Source organism: Moschus berezovskii, chromosome 2, assembly GCF_049115385.1.
Source record: "Moschus berezovskii isolate FMDL1 chromosome 2, NW_MosBer_1.0, whole genome shotgun sequence".
Classification (NCBI taxonomy): domain Eukaryota; kingdom Metazoa; phylum Chordata; class Mammalia; order Artiodactyla; family Moschidae; genus Moschus; species Moschus berezovskii.
The window spans coordinates 108,024,079-108,039,977 of NC_142461.1; the positions used below are offsets into that span (position 1 = coordinate 108,024,079).

A 15,899-nucleotide genomic window follows, 5' to 3' on the forward strand; every position below is an offset into this window, starting at 1 on the left:
GATCCATTAAAAAATTGGACAAAGGATGGAATAGAATTTTTCTAGATGTATAATAACCAACAAGTTCATGAAAAGATGCTCAACTTCAGTAATCATCAAGGAAATGCAAATCAAAATAACGATGAGAAATCACCTCACACTTGCTAGAATAGCTGATATCAAAAAGACAAGAGATAGAAAATGTTGGGGAGAATGTAGAGAAAAGAAACCCTTGTGCGCTACTGGTAAGAATGTAAATTGGTATAGTCCAATGTAATTTACATTACACTGGAATGTAAATTGGTACATTTAGGAATGTAAATTGTTTTCCATAGGTTTCCAGGAACCTATGGAAAACAATATGAGGTTCCTCAAAAAATTAAAACCCTATTGCCACTTCTGGGTAAATGCCCAAAGGAAATAAAGTCATATCTTAAAAAGAAATATACACCCTTTATGTTCACTGCAGCATTATTTGCAATAGTCAACCTGTGTCCATTAATGGATGAATGAGTAAAGAAGTTATGGTGTGTTTATATATGTGTGTGTGTGTGTGTGTGTGTGTGTGTGCAATGGAATATTATTTAGCCATAAGAAAAAGAAAATCTTGCCATTTGTGACAACATGGATGGAATTTGGGGCATTAATGCTAAGTGAAATAAGTCAGGTAGAGAAAGACAAATACTGTATGATCTCACTTATATGTGATATTTAAAAAAACAGCAAACTCATAGAAACAGAATAGGGTTATGGTTACCAGAGCTGGAAGATGGAGGAAACAGGGAGACGTTGGTCAAAGGTTAAAAAAATAAATAAAATATTTCAAAAATATATTTGAAATTTACACACACACAGATGGTAATAACATAAAAATGGTGCAAAAAAGCCCTATGCTATTTTCCACTTAGGGCTTCCCTGGTGGCACAGCTGGTGCAGAATCTGCCTGCAATGTGGGAGACGTAGCTTCAATCCCTGGGTTAGGAAGATCCCCTGGAGAAGGGAAAGGCAACCAACTCCAGTATTCTGGCCTGGAGAATTCCGTGGACTCTATAGTCCATGGGGTTGCAGAGTCGGACACGACTGAGTGACTTTCACAAGGGCAAAGTGACTAAATCAGCTAAATCAGGGGAGCAGTAAAAAGATAAAGTATAGATATTACTTAACGTGAAAGAAGGAAAAGCTAGAAATATTAGTTTTTAATACAAATAAATATATATTAATGGCTTGTTGAGTCTCCTTTATCTGTTCTGCAATTGGGTTAAAGGATAAATCACCCACTTTATTAAAAAAAATCTTCAACATTGGGGTACGATAAAAGGAAATAAAACTGCTCTGTTTAGAAGCCCACATATTGTAGCTACAGATTAATTTGAAATACATTTTTGTTTCTTTGTGGCCATTTTTTTTTTTGATAGCCTCCATCTGGTATTGATTTGCATTTTTTTGTAGTCTGCTTACTAGGCACAAATCAAAGAAATCAACTAGTTCTTCTATCTTAAAAAGCTGGAAGAAATTTCCTTTTTAGATTTCTTTCCTTCTTTTTTTATTTTTGGTATTTAAATTCTCTATTTAAGATATGATGGTCACTGAGGACCTATCAACACAATCACTTTCACTTAATTTCTCTTACTGGTAATAAATAACTATATCCATTTTTTAATTGCTTTTCTTACTGGTAATACTTGGCATTTGTCCTAGCACTTCTTTAAAATATTCAGTTAATAGTCATGGTTATGTTCAATTCAGTTCAGTTCAGTCGCTCAGTCGTGTCCGACTCTCTGCGACCCCATGAATCACAGCATGCCAGGCCTCCCTGCCCATCACCAACTCCTGGAGTTCACGCAAACTCATGTCCATCGAGTCGGTGATACCATCCAGCCATCTCATTCTCTGTCGTCCCCTTCTCCTTCCACCCCCAACCTTTCCCAGCATCAGAGTCTTTTCCAGTGAGTCAACTCGTCACATGAGGTCAGGACTTTTTATTGCTTGTGAAAAAAGCTCTATGCAATCTGGCTTAAACAAAAAAGAGATATCTTAATTCATGTAACTGAGAGAGACATGGGTGAGATCATATCAGGCAAAAATGGTTCTAGGGCTCAGATAACAATCTCAGTGCATCCTCCCACCCCCATGACTTAGCTCTGTTCTCACTATGGGAGGGCCTTACTTTCTCCCACTGCATATGGGGTTATGGGTTTCCCTTAATATCTATGAAAGATATCTGCCTACATGTAGACATACACATCTTCCTAGCACTATATTCTTGAAGACAAGAAGATGTCTCTTCCACCCCTGTCTCCAACAGTTTAGATGGTGAAATAGCTCATGTCTTCATAGTGTGTCAACTATGTACTCGTTTGTATTCATTCTCTGCCCTTTCTCTGAAAATTGCATTTCCTGATTGTCTACTGATTTCCCTGAGTGTGTGCATGTGTGCTAAGTCGCTTCAGTTGTGTCTGACTCTTTGCAACCCTGTGGAATGTAGCCCACGAGGCTCCTTTATCTATGGGATTCTCCAGGCAAGAATACTGGAGTGGGTTGCCATGCCCTCTTCCAGGGAATCTTGCTGACCTTGGGATCGAACCCACATCTGTTACATTTCCTGCACTGGCGGGTAGGTTCTTTAACACTAGTGCCCCCTGAGACCACTGATTTCCCTACAAAATGCAAAACTGGAGTTCATATGCCCATTTAATAGATGAAGAAACTGATGTTAAGTAAACTGATGTGCCCAAAGTCACAGAAGTAAGAAAGATGAAAACAAAAATGATGGCAACCTCTGTTTTTTGGTACTCCAGAACCTAAGCAGTTTTTCCACTAATACTTTTCTTGAACTGCATTGAATCTTCATTTGTCTACTCTTATTAGTAAAAATCTCCACTCAAGTTTCATTCATTGTTCACTTTATGGTAAATCACTTTATTATTGTCATCTATCATGAAGTATATCAACAGGTAGATCTCTAACAAAATTTTCTCATATAATATCTAGACTTCATCCCTCTTTTCTTCATCCTCACATTATACCTGGCATTAGCAGGCTGTGCTCCTTAATGTTAAAAGCTGACCGATTTGGGGACAGATTAATTACATAATTATATATCCCCCATATCTGTCTGCCACTACACACATAACTTCTGAAACGTGGAGAAAGTATGTAAAAACATTAAGTACTAACTAGGTTCTGGACACTTTCTACAGGGAAATATTGGTGAGGCTTCTTACATTTTATAGTGGCAGAGAAGATAAGGACACATTCTTATGTAACAAATTGGTGGTTTTTTTCTCATTTTTTTTAAGAGAATGGAAGTTATCAGGGCAGTGCGAGCAAGCCTTCGAGACTTCATTTTGACATTCCTACCCTGCAGAATAGTAACCCTGTGTGGTTTCCATGAGAAAGAATCTAAATAATTAAGGTAGATACCGTAGACTGCTTCATGAACTGAAAGTGGAGGGAACAAATGCTGTAAAGATCTTCCTCTTTCATTCCCGTCAGTGGATGCTGCTTTTTCTTTTTTTAGGTTTGATTTCTATTTTCTGCAACTGAGCATGAAAGTACACTGACTAACATAGTCTGTAATTTAACTGTGTTCCTAGGACCATCTGTAAGAATTTAAGCATTTCCTGGGAATCTGATCAATTCTAGCAGCCTTTCTCTATTTTCTCTGTAAATTTAAGAGCCCTTCAATTAACTTTATATTTAAAAGTTGGTTTCTGCTTGAAAAAAAAATGTGGACCCAATATCCAAAAACTGTTCTCTGCTTCAAATTTGGTTTTGTTGAATAATTTTCTATTATGCAGACACATATGCATTTTTATGTGATGTCATAAATATCATATCACAGAATTTGTTTAATGTAAGGAAGATTTGTCCCTTCTCCCCTATTCATTGATTCAGTCATTTATTTATATAAGTATTGGCTCATAGATGTTCATTTTATTCTTTGGGTTATAATCTAATATTGTCATTAATTTTTCCTGCTTAAATTATTCCAACTTTGACCACTGAGAGTTCTTTTGGTTCAGTTCTTATGTCCTTCTGACATGATTGTGCCTCTTTTTTTCCTTCCTTTTCTTATTTTTCATCACCGTAAGATCCTTCAGGTTCATATGATATTTACCTGCTCCAATCCTAGAATTAGCCATTTCTCAAAGAGGTTTTTTTAACACCAGTCATTGGGTAAATGGTGATGCAGCTTCGTGAAATGGGAAAGACTGGAGGAAGGGGAGGAAGCCTGGAGTATGTTACCTTCCTTCTCAATTTCCTTCCTTCCACACTCCCTTCCTTCTTTCTATCTTTCTTTTGTTATTATTACTATTTTTAATATGTTAAATTTGAAAAGCCTGTTAGCCATGTAAGTGGACCTATAGAGTAGGCAGTGAGTGTAAGAATCTGAAGCTCAGAGAAGAGGTTTAGGCTACATATCTACATTTGGGATTCACAAATGAAGGGTAGCATTTAAAGACATAGGACCAGGTCTGCTTTGCTATGAGTCACATAGAAAAGTCTCAAACTTCAATTCACAGGAGGCTTTAGAGGTTAGGTATAGTGGAAGAAATCAGACACAGAAGTTGAGAAAGGGCAGCAAATGAGGCAGGAGAAAATCCTACCTTATGTGTGGTATCCTACAAACCAGGTAAAGGAAGAGTTCAAGACAGGAAATCTGAGTCAAACTCTCTTGAGATATTAAGGAAAAAAAAGACTGAAAATTTACCACTGGATTTGGTAATATTCAAGCTCACTGATAACCTTTATAAATGTTATTTCAGTGAACTGTGAAAATGAAGCCTAATTTGGGGGAGTTCAGTGTGTAATTACATCTGAGAAACAGAAAATACCTTCCTTGGGAAGCTAGTACAAATGAAGTAGAGAAAAATAGGTGATAGTGAGATGGGGAAGCTGACGGAAAGGGACTTTATTTTTAAGTTTGGAGACATTACAGCATATTCGCAGACAAATGGGAACAATCCAGTAAAAAGAGGGGGAAATGATGAAGCCGAAGAGAAAGGGGATTATTAAAGTGGCACAGACCTAGCATTGGAGAGAGGAAATGGAATCCAAAGCTTAAGAGAGGGAAGTGGGAGGAAGAACAGTTTCTCCATCATAACAGGATTGAAGGTTGACTCCATGTACAAGTGTTAGGAGTATACACAATATTTTGGTAAGAAGAAGAAATTGAATAGGGTTTTTTTTTCAATTTTCTTAGAAGCAATATCATAAACTGAGTTGGAAAAGATGGGAAGAAATGTTGGACAGTTGAAAAGAAGTAAAAATGCATTTTGTGGTATAGAGTTGAAGCATGAATTAATAAGGGAAATATAATAAGATTGTCAGACACTGCTCCTGAGGACCCACTTGCAAGAGCCTACATTTTCTCTAGTCATTATTATCTGTTCAGCTATGAGAGGAATGTTCATAGTAGGAAGAGAGATGAGTTTAACTAGCCGTTTTTGTCACATTTATTTGAAGAAGAGAGGAAAAAGTCCATCATGGTGAGTGCATATGTGAGGGAGAGACCACAATGATGAATAATGGACCCTAAATTCAATAAGTGGGGAAATGTGAATGTGAGTGGGATGAGAAAAATATGTAGAGGTCAAGAAACTTTCTTGCTGATGAAGTGTATGATTTATTGGAGACTTTTACTGTAAAGATTCTTTAAGGCTTCCCTGCACCCTATTGATGCTATCTGCTCTTGCAATGGTGGAATCTGAAAAATATTTTCAATCTCTTTTATGATAATCTGTCAAGTCAAGTTTGCACCTGTTCTTGGGTCAGTCTTGCTAATTTACAGTTTTCTTAGAATTTATCTACTTCTTTGGGTTTTTTAATTTTTACCTAAATTTTCACCCAAATTTTATTTTAGATCTTGCAGATTCCTAGTAATTATAGTTACGTCTTTCCCCATGTCTTTAAATAGAGATCTATCTGAACTATTTCAGAGATTTGTTTTGTACGCTTGAAAGCACAGCTGATTGAGTGGAAGAATCCCATGGTGAACCTGATATATAAATATCCTAACTGCTGCTGCTGCTGCTAAGTCACTTCAGTCGTATCCGACTCTGTGTGACCCCATAGACGGAAGCCCACTAGGACTGATTTAATTTGTTTCAGTAACTCTTGTCCACTTTTACTGAAATAGAATGACTAAGTGCTATTATAATCTTAGAAAGTTTTTTGGTCATATGATACTGTTCACTATTTCAGCACGTTAGGAAAAATGGATTAAGGACTACGTGTATTTTGATAATTGCACTTTATCAGGTGTATGTAGGTACAAAATTGAAGTGGTATCGTTACTTAAAAAATAAATCTAAATAGAATCAATGTGATTTTCAGTGATGTTTTATTGTCTTTAAAAAATTAGGGCCAAACTGTACATGACAGATTGGTGTTTCCTGCTAGATTCCTTTGTCCTAGGCCTTTTACTTCTGTCAGGAAGTTGTCCTTCAGAGTGAAAGATGCTTTTGCTGGTTGCAGGCATATTAAATACACAATACTGTGTTTTGAGATGCAGTTGCAAATGTAACTAAACTGCTGCACCAAGCTTACAAGTTGTATCATCACCTTAGAAGCACAGATTAGACAATTCACATTTCTTCACTTGTGTTCATAGAATATTTCCTTTTGACATATTGAAACTGTGCTATAAGCCAGGCTCCCAGACATGTAGAAGTGATCAACTTGAGGATCTCAAACTCTGTGATCCTTGGAGGAACAAGCTTATTTTGAAAAACCCCCACACAATTGCAAGAAAAAAATTTTAAGGATGGGAGCAAGTTAAAAGAGTGTTGTAAGCAAGTTATATCTCATCCTATCTAACCACTGAATCACCCACTAAAAATAATACAAACTGATCTTATAGCTCAGTCAAGGCTACCACTGAGATGTGACCTTCAATGACCTCAGTGAAGTCTAGCATGGCTATTGATTAAAACATCCTAGCAAGAGCTTGGTGCATCACTGACCTGCTAAAGGTACCATTTAGAGAAAATATTGACAAACATGGGAGAGTTCTTTGACCCTCGCTTGCCACTCCGAATGGCTTCTGGGATCTTAGGTTGCTTTGCAGTAATGTGTATGGGCAACCAAGAAGCCACAGGGCCTAGAACTAGAAAAAGTGGTGTTCACCTTCCCCCTGCAATATTGCAAGACTTTCTGTAAATGAAAAATGGTTCTCAGGGAATTTCTCAATTGAACCCCAGGTATGAGGAAAGACCAGATGTGAACTGTAAGTATTAGGTGCATGTTTTAAAATAATAATTTATGTTTATGTCAGTTTTGTTTTTCATGGAACTCATAAGCAGAAACTGAGGTTCTTTAGATGATCACAACAAAAGATTTGTGAGGACAAATGATATTACATTTACAATAGTATCCATGTTCCATTCCATCAATGTCACCCTCCTTGAATATTTTTCATAGTTCCTGAGATGTTATATGTATCCACAAATCAGTCCCAGATGTCACTTGTCATTATTAAGGCTGCCCATGGGATTGCAATCTCATTCAAGAAAAGTATAACAGGCTACACTAGGGGGGGTCTTACTTAAGGCATGATAACCTCATAGACATAGAATTTCAGGAAAGTGGCATTTCCCACAGATGTGGGAATGTAGATATGCCCACAGGGCTTCCAGAGGAAGACCAGGAGCCTCTGCATCTTCCTGGGTTATATCATCTAGGTGGTATTCCTCTACGTATTGCCTGGGTCTCAAGTGAGCGCTACTGATTGATGGATCCTAGCTCCACCCCTCTTGACATTCTTTCTCACTTGTGGACACATGGTTCTTCACACAGTCTCACGCAGCCAGTGTCTCCTAGTCACATCCAGAGAGCCGAGGTGCTGAACTGGAATTGTTTCCAGCATCAGTCACTGCATACTGTGCCCAGAACTAGTGTTGATTCTCATATCTCCAGCTCTTGGAACATGGCCTTGAATATGACTTGTTCGTCTAAAATTATTTTACTTTTGTGATGACTTCCTCTCAGGAACTTGACTGACCTGAGTTAGGATCAATCCTGCCAATCAAATTTATTTTTACATCCTTGACCTTCAAACAAATCAGAGTTTGAGTCCATTTTCTTTTTTTTTCCATCACCAAGGGTCCCTTGGCCTCAGTCTGAATTATTGGTTAATTACAGGTATGTAATTTTCAGTTCAGTTCAGTTCAGTCGCTCAGTCATGTCCAACTCTGCAACTCCCATGGACAGCAGCATGCCAGGCCTCCCTGTGCATCACCAACTCCCTGAGTTTTCTCAAACTCATGTCCATTGAGTGATGCCATCCAGCCATCTCATCCTCTGTTGACCCCTTCTCCCACCTTTAATCTTTCCCAGCATCAGGGTCTTTTCCAATGAGTCACTTCTTCGCATCCGGTGGCCAAAGTATTGAAGCTTCAGCTTCAGCATCAGTCCTTCCAATGAACACTCACAACTGATCTCCATTAGGATGGACTGGTTGGATCTCTTTGCAATCCAAGGGACTCTCAAGAATCTTCTCCAGTGCCACAGTTCAAAAGCATCAATTCTTCTGTGCTCAGCTTTCTTTATAGTCCACCTCTCATATTCATACATGACCACTGGAAAAACCATAGCTTTAACTTAATGGACATTTGTTGGCAGAGTAATATCTCTGCCTTTTAATATGCTATCTAGGTTGGTCATAACTTTCCTTCCAAGGAGTAAGCGTCTTTTAATTTCATGGCTGCAATCACCATCTGCAGTGATTTTGGAGCCCCCCAAAATAAAGTCTGACACTGTTTCCCCATCTATTTCCCATGAAGTGATGGGACCAGATGCCATGGTCTTAGTTTTCTGAATGTTGAGCTTCAAGACAACTTTTTCACTCTCTTTTACTGTCTCCAAGAGGCTCTTTAGTTCTTCTTCACTTTCTGCCATAAGGGTGGTGTCATCTGCATATCTGAGGTTATTGATATTTCTCCTGGCAATCTTGATTCCAGCTTGTACTTCATCTAGCCCAGCATTTCTCATGATATACTCTGCGTCAATATTTTTGCTTTACTCTATAGACTACCTTAAATGACTAAAGAAGGTCTTTTATTTATTTGGTTTTAAAATGCAATTATGCTTTAAATTTCAATTTTTCCAACTGGTAGTCAAAAAACAGTCTTTTCCTTTAGTGTTAGCGATGCATCACAAATAAATGGTAGCCAGTTTTCCTGTTTGTACAGTAGGGAGAACTGAACTAGATTTGCAGTGTCTCCACTTTTTTTGCCTCTTGATTTGTTTTTATATTTAAGTTTCCCCATTTTTTTATGGAAGCAAAAATTTATTTTGTTTATAGGATAAAATCTTAATGATACCACAATATGTTAAAATGTCATTTAAATAATATGGGATTCATTTTCATTAACAAGAAAATTAGAGTTGATATTATAAATGACATTTATAGACAGATTAATATCAGCATCTAATATATTTTTAGTATTTGATTTTAATTTCAGTTTTAAGTATTTAAAGTCTATATTCAATAGACACATTACAAACAGGTAGAGATCTGTTGGCATGCTTGCTTCTTTGTTCTTAGTTGCTTGACATGCAATCTAGGATATGTATCATAACAGAGAAGACAGTTATTTTCTGAAATATTCCTCAAAATAAGTGTAAAGGGGATGTAAATTATTGCTTTAGTAGTCTTCAATATGTCATCATGTTATGCATAATATTCTTAACAGGGTTTTAAGACACTTTAAATTATACTTAAAATTGAATTTTGAATCTATCTTCCCAAAATCTCTCATTCTTCTGCCGAATCTGGGCTTTCTCAGAAGCAAACTGAACTCAATATCTCTATTAACTCTGTAATTCTAACCGCAATTTGATAATACTATGCTACTGTTGTGAGTACTGCAAGTATTCTAGTATGCTCTAAAGCTATTTAAAATGTATATCCATGAAGGTACACATAAAGTTCAAACAGAGAAAGAGGCTCCTAGAGACATAATTTTCCTAAGACAACTTTTTTCTCCAAGATTTTTGCTGTTTTAATCTTGTTTGAATGACATCAGCATAAGTTGTTTGCTCAGTCTATTTCTTCATTCAATAATCCCTTCGTAGTCCTTTTACATTAGCTATTGTTATTGGCTATGATCAGTGATAGTTCATTTCTGGCTGTTGTGCAAGCACAATAAAGGAACCACAGTTCACAAGTTTCTCTACGTCATGTCTAAGGAAAAAGTTTATATTTGTATATGGACTTAATGATTTATCTTAACTAATTTGAATGGAAGGTTTGTTAGTTCTTTAGAAAAAGTGATTATATATGATACATTTTAGACTGGAAAAATAAAAGCAATTAATTACTGCCAGGATTTTATCATCTCTTTAAATTATTTCACTAATCCTAATAAATATTTATTATGATTTTCATCAACTAGCTACAATATTTTGGTTGGTTTTCTTGTTTATTTTTGTTTCTTGAAGATATGAATCTCTGGGGACTAGAAAGTTATTTAAATTTAGTGTGATGTTGATTGCTAAGATAAAGTGCCTTTAATTTTTTTGTCCCTAGTAACAGTTGTTGATTGAATAACAGGTAAACAAATAAATGAAAGCATATGAATGATTAGAAATTTACTACATTCTTTTAAGATGGATATTCTTTCTGCACTAATTTATATACAATGTGATCATTCAGTTCTAAATTTAACGCCTTATTTTTATATTCCAAGAATCCTGTTGATTTTGCTCTGTCATATTATATTTACAACTTGTTGTCAACTTTACTTCTTGAAAATATAACCTTATATAACATATTGAAGCATATTGTCTTTTTTAAGGAAAAAATAAGGAGATATCAACAGACTGAAAAGATGTTGTCAGAGGCATAGCGTGTCCACAACGATACTGGCATTCATGAGATCTCAAGGTTAGTATACATTATCCTTTTTATAGTTATTCAGATCTGGGATGTAACTGTAACACTGTTCCCCATGCTGTTACTGCTAATGTGTAATTGGATAATAAGGAAAAATGCTCATGTATAAATACATATATTTAAATGATCACTTTAAGATTTCAGGAAATTCATTTATACTAGAAATGTATCATTTTATTCAATTGGGGATAATTACAAGAATTTTTTTTAGTACAGAATTCATTTTTCATTAAAGTATTCTTCACTTTTTTAAAGGATAACACTGTTAGCACAAAAATAAAGGTTATGCATTCCTATACATTTTCATTTTGAATTTGTTAAGGAATGTATACCTATTTAGCAAATTTTTAAGTTTCTTTTGTATCTCTTGTTACAGCATACACACATTGTTTAGAAGGACCACTAAAGAGCAATCCTTCTAAAATTCTTAGAACCTCATTCCCTGACTTTCCCAAGTACAGTAAAAAAATTTAGTCAAAAATTGTGACCTCAATAAAATGACAGTTGGTATGAATGAGCAAAAGGATATGTGAGGAATTTTCCAAGTTGTTTAGAGTCGTAAATCTAGAAAAGCACGGCATAATAAGCCTGCTCTTATTAAATAGCTTCAGTTCAGTTCAGTCACTCAGTCACGCCCCACTCTTTGGACCCCACTGACTGCAGCACACCAGGCCTCCCTGTCTATCACCAACTTTCTGAGTTGACTCAAACTCATGTTCTCTGACTCGGTGATACCATTCAACCATCTCACCCTCTGTCGTCACCTTCTCTTCATGCCTTCAATCTTTCCCAGCATCAGGGTCTTTTCAAATGAGTCAGTTCTTCTCATCAGCTGGCTAGTGAATATTCAGGACTGATTTCCTTTAGGATGGACTGGTTGGGTCTCCTTGCTGTCCAAGGGACTCTCAAGAGTCTTCTCCAACACCAAGTTCAACATCACAATTCAATAATAAACAGATTATAGTAATAAATGAACATAAAATATTCATTTGGAAATTTGAGTTACAATGTAGGTTAAAAATGGTTCATTCTGATGGGATAACTTGAGAAAGTGGATAATTTCTGACTACTTTGTATTGTGGGGACCCAGTGTCAAATTTTAATAATTTTAAATGAAATATATTAATGATTCTTATTTATTTTTGTTTTGTGTGTTTATTAAGGTAACATTGATTTAAAACATTATATAAGTTGGATATGTACATTATATTTCTGTTTTTATATACAACATAGCATGCCACTGTAAAAAATTTAATTTCTATCTGTAATCATACAACTGACCCTCCTCACCCATTCCCTACCTGTTCACTGACTCCCAGCCCCTTCCTTTCTGGTAACTGCTACTCTGTTCTCTGTAATGATCTTTTATTTTGATTGACTTGATTATGTTTGCCTTTAGAATCTTCTTTTCCTCACTCATCCAAGAATACATAATTCAAAATTTATTTAGGACTTACCATATGCAAGACCATGGGCTGAGTGAAGCTTTGGTTGTTTCAAAATGAATAAGATATGGTTCTTGTTCTCAAGAATTGTGCAATCGATGTGTTACTGGGAAATTAATTTTATTATTAATGCAAGCAACACATAATTAAAAAGACAGGCTAGATTTAAAAGGGCAAATAATGAATCCTAAAGCACAGTGGAAATTATTTGGGGATTATTCATAAATTCACATTATGGCTTTTATTTGCCAACGATACTGAGTGTTTATACCAATGGGAGTGACGCTCCATTACAACCCACATTCAAATGACCTTTTATTAAAGCTCTTCAAGTACAATACAAGTAAGGAATATGAGATTCTAAGAAAGAGAAGTCTCTGTTTTGCCACAACTGCAAATTTAATGTTGTAGAAAATAGTTATGCAAACACATAAAAAGAACAAAGGTGAGCATTGCCTACTTAGTTTTTCTTATTCCTGTACAGGCGACTTCTTTATTAAGCTAACCAGAGAGTTAAATCATTTCCCCAAAGACCTAGAAAGGCATGTAAATTTTCAATGCTTGTAATGTAGGTTCGAATGCTGTAAACCCCTAAGGAATCCGTATGCAAATAGCTGGGTAAGTAAAGAGATTTGCAGTGGAGTGGGAGTCTAAACTCCTCTGGAGACAATTTGCACAGCACTATGCTTCTCACAAAATGCTTCTAAAAAGATGATGTCTTAAGGTGCACCATCTCGGGCATTAGCCACAAATAGGACTCTACCCCGCAAGCCATGAAAACGAAAAATGTCTCCAGACGTTGCCCAATAACCCCTTGGGAAAAATTATCCCAATATGATAATCACTGATCACATCCTAACCTCCACAACCTCAATAAACATCCAACCCATATCAACAAAAATCCTTCCATCCACCAACAGCATCTTGTTCTCAACTAAAGCTCAGCTGAGACACTTTAAATTCCAGCCACCATTGTTAAAGTGAAACTCACTTCTAACCACCTGTATATGTTTTTAGTTTCCTTTCATTTGCTTTCATTTGTCCTTCTAAAATGTGTATCTAAAATGTGTCTAACAGAATAATGAGTGAATATGAAATAAGTTAGAAAATTAGGGGAAAGGAAAAAATAAGGTTAAAGCATAAGTTTTTATTGGGAGTCACAGAAAGAAATGGCAAACTACTCCAGTATTCTTGCCTAGAGAATCCCATGGACAGAGGAGCCTGGTGGGCTGCTGTCCATAAGGTTGCCCAGAGTTGGACACGACTGAAGTGACTTAGCATGCATGCATGCACTGGAGAAGGAAATAACAACCCACTCCAGTATTCTTGCCTGGAGAATCCCAGGGACAGAGGAGCCTGGTGGGCTGCCATCTATGGGCTCGCACAGAGTCGGACACGACTGAAGTGACTTAGCAGCAGCAGCAGCACATAGGTCTTAAGCTACAAATGAATAAATCTTTTTTCTCTTGTTATGCTCTGAGTCTGGTCCCCCCATACTGGTAGAATAAGACACTCGCAGCAATGCAAAAGCAAGAATGGGGTTTATTTCTAGCTCGAGCTAAGGCTCATGCCTCCTCCAGCACAGTGGAGTGGGACAAGAGCCCCGAGCCCAGGTCACAGCGGTTTTTATAGTCTCAGATTACATAAGCACCTATTTTTGTTCAAAAGATCAAGCTGGCAGAAGCTCACTGGCCAGTTTATGTGCGCGCAGAAGCTCATTGGCCAGTTTATGCACGCGGGGTTTTTCTGGGGGATTTCCCTTTTTCCTCTGATGGGTCTGATTTTTGGCGCTGGCGGGACTTTTCTAGGGAGGAGTTTCTGTGAACTTAGCCTCCACCCTGTCTCCAGGAAATCGAAACTTAGGCCTAAGCAAGGTCTCAGGCCTATCCTGGCTACTCAGATGTTAGGGCTTCTAACACTCTCACTCTTGTTTTCTTGAATCCATGGCTCTTTCCATTTTCCCAAGCCTCACTTGGACTTTGGCTTGGACACCAGGAGCTTACTCTCCACATTTCTACAGCCTGCCCTTTGTACACTGTACAAACAAACCTGAATTCATATGAGAAATGTCTTTTCTTAAATTCAGGCCCATGAGTGCTACAGGAGTGAATTATAGATAGATGGTTTTCTAATCTGAGTTAGCCCCTCAGTAGCATTCACTAATCCTCTCACTCTGACTGTGGTCAGCCACCATTTCAAAAGTTTATTGCCCAACTTAAGCCATACAATCCCTGCCCTTCACTCTCAGTGAACCTATTTTGACAAGAAAATTGAGGCCATTGTATGGAAGAACCCTGTGCATCCTTGTGATTCCCCGCCAGCACCAAACAACATCACCATTCTTTCTTTCCTCCAGTCTTAAGGGATCAGGAGTCCTTCCTGCTATTCAAGGCAAAGACGATTTGATTTTATTCCCTATCACTGATGCTAAAGCTTTTACCATTAATTTCCTTTATATCCTTTACCTTCAATATTTTCTTCTTTGCTGACCCTTTTTCTTTAACCTATACATGCTCTTCAAACTTCTATCCAAAAAAGTCAACAAACAAAAGCAAACTGACCTCTCCCTTCACTTGATTTCACCGCTGCTGCCATCCAATTTCTCTGCTCCCCAGCTCATTCAGGCTCTCCATAGTAGCAGTCTACATTCATTATCTCCAGAGTCCAAGATTCAGTCCCTGCTCAGCACAGTGCGATCTGATATCTAACCCCATTTAACAGAGCATGCTCTCTCTAAAGGCTCAGATGACCTGCTGCCCTTATCTTGACTGGCTCTCTCAGGGGTATTTGACACTTTTAACTTCGTTTTTCTTCCTTCGTTTCCTGGGCTGTTGTGACACCCCTCCCTCTTGGTCTACCTTCTCCCTTGGAGACCTTTTCACAAACTCCCCTTTCATGGGCTCTTCTTTCTGTATTCTTTCCCAAAGTCAGAACCATAACTCAAATACCAATAGGCAGCCAGAAGTAATATAAATGAGTGAAACCAACTCATTGAAAACAATAAATATTGTAGAAACCAAACAACATGCCTGCAACAGGTCTTGATATTTTACCCCTGCTCAAAGGATAGTGCTCCCTAGAGACCCACCCTCAGCTTCCTGCTCCTCCACCCTCCTGGCCATCTGTGATCAAGCAAAGCCACACTTAAGAATTTATTAATGACAGAGGTGGCAGTGACTCCCACCCTGTTCTTTGATTTAACTACGGCATTGCATATCATACACACACATGTGTACAGGATATCAATGCCTGGTAAGGACAGACACAAAGACAAATCATCAGAGCAATGGAAATACAAAGTTCAAAAACAGACACTATATACATGTGATCATAAAATGCAACAAAGAAATAATCATCTGTCAATGGGGGAGGCCTTCCAATGGAAGTCTATTAGCAACCCCAGGTATACAGTTAGTGTTTGATAAAGAAGTCATTTTGAATGGGGAGAAACAGGAGGGACAATGGCTTACTTAGTAGAAGGTACTAGAACAATTCTTTACTTGGGGAAAAATAAAGTGTGGCCTATACATCATATGGGCTTCCGTGGTGGCTCAGTGGTAAAGAATCTGCCTGCA

General features: G+C 37.4%; 1 long non-coding RNA gene across 1 annotated transcript in view; it reads left to right on the top strand.

The window, feature by feature from the left end:
• The window catches only part of LOC148778581 (uncharacterized), a 38,686-nt gene extending 27,834 nt beyond the window's left edge, over positions 1-10,852 (top strand). The window contains exon 3 of the long non-coding RNA XR_016038838.1: positions 10,782-10,852. This is a non-coding gene — a long non-coding RNA (uncharacterized LOC148778581). The remainder of the gene's footprint in view (positions 1-10,781) is intronic.
• Positions 10,853-15,899: the final 5,047 nt, after the last annotated feature.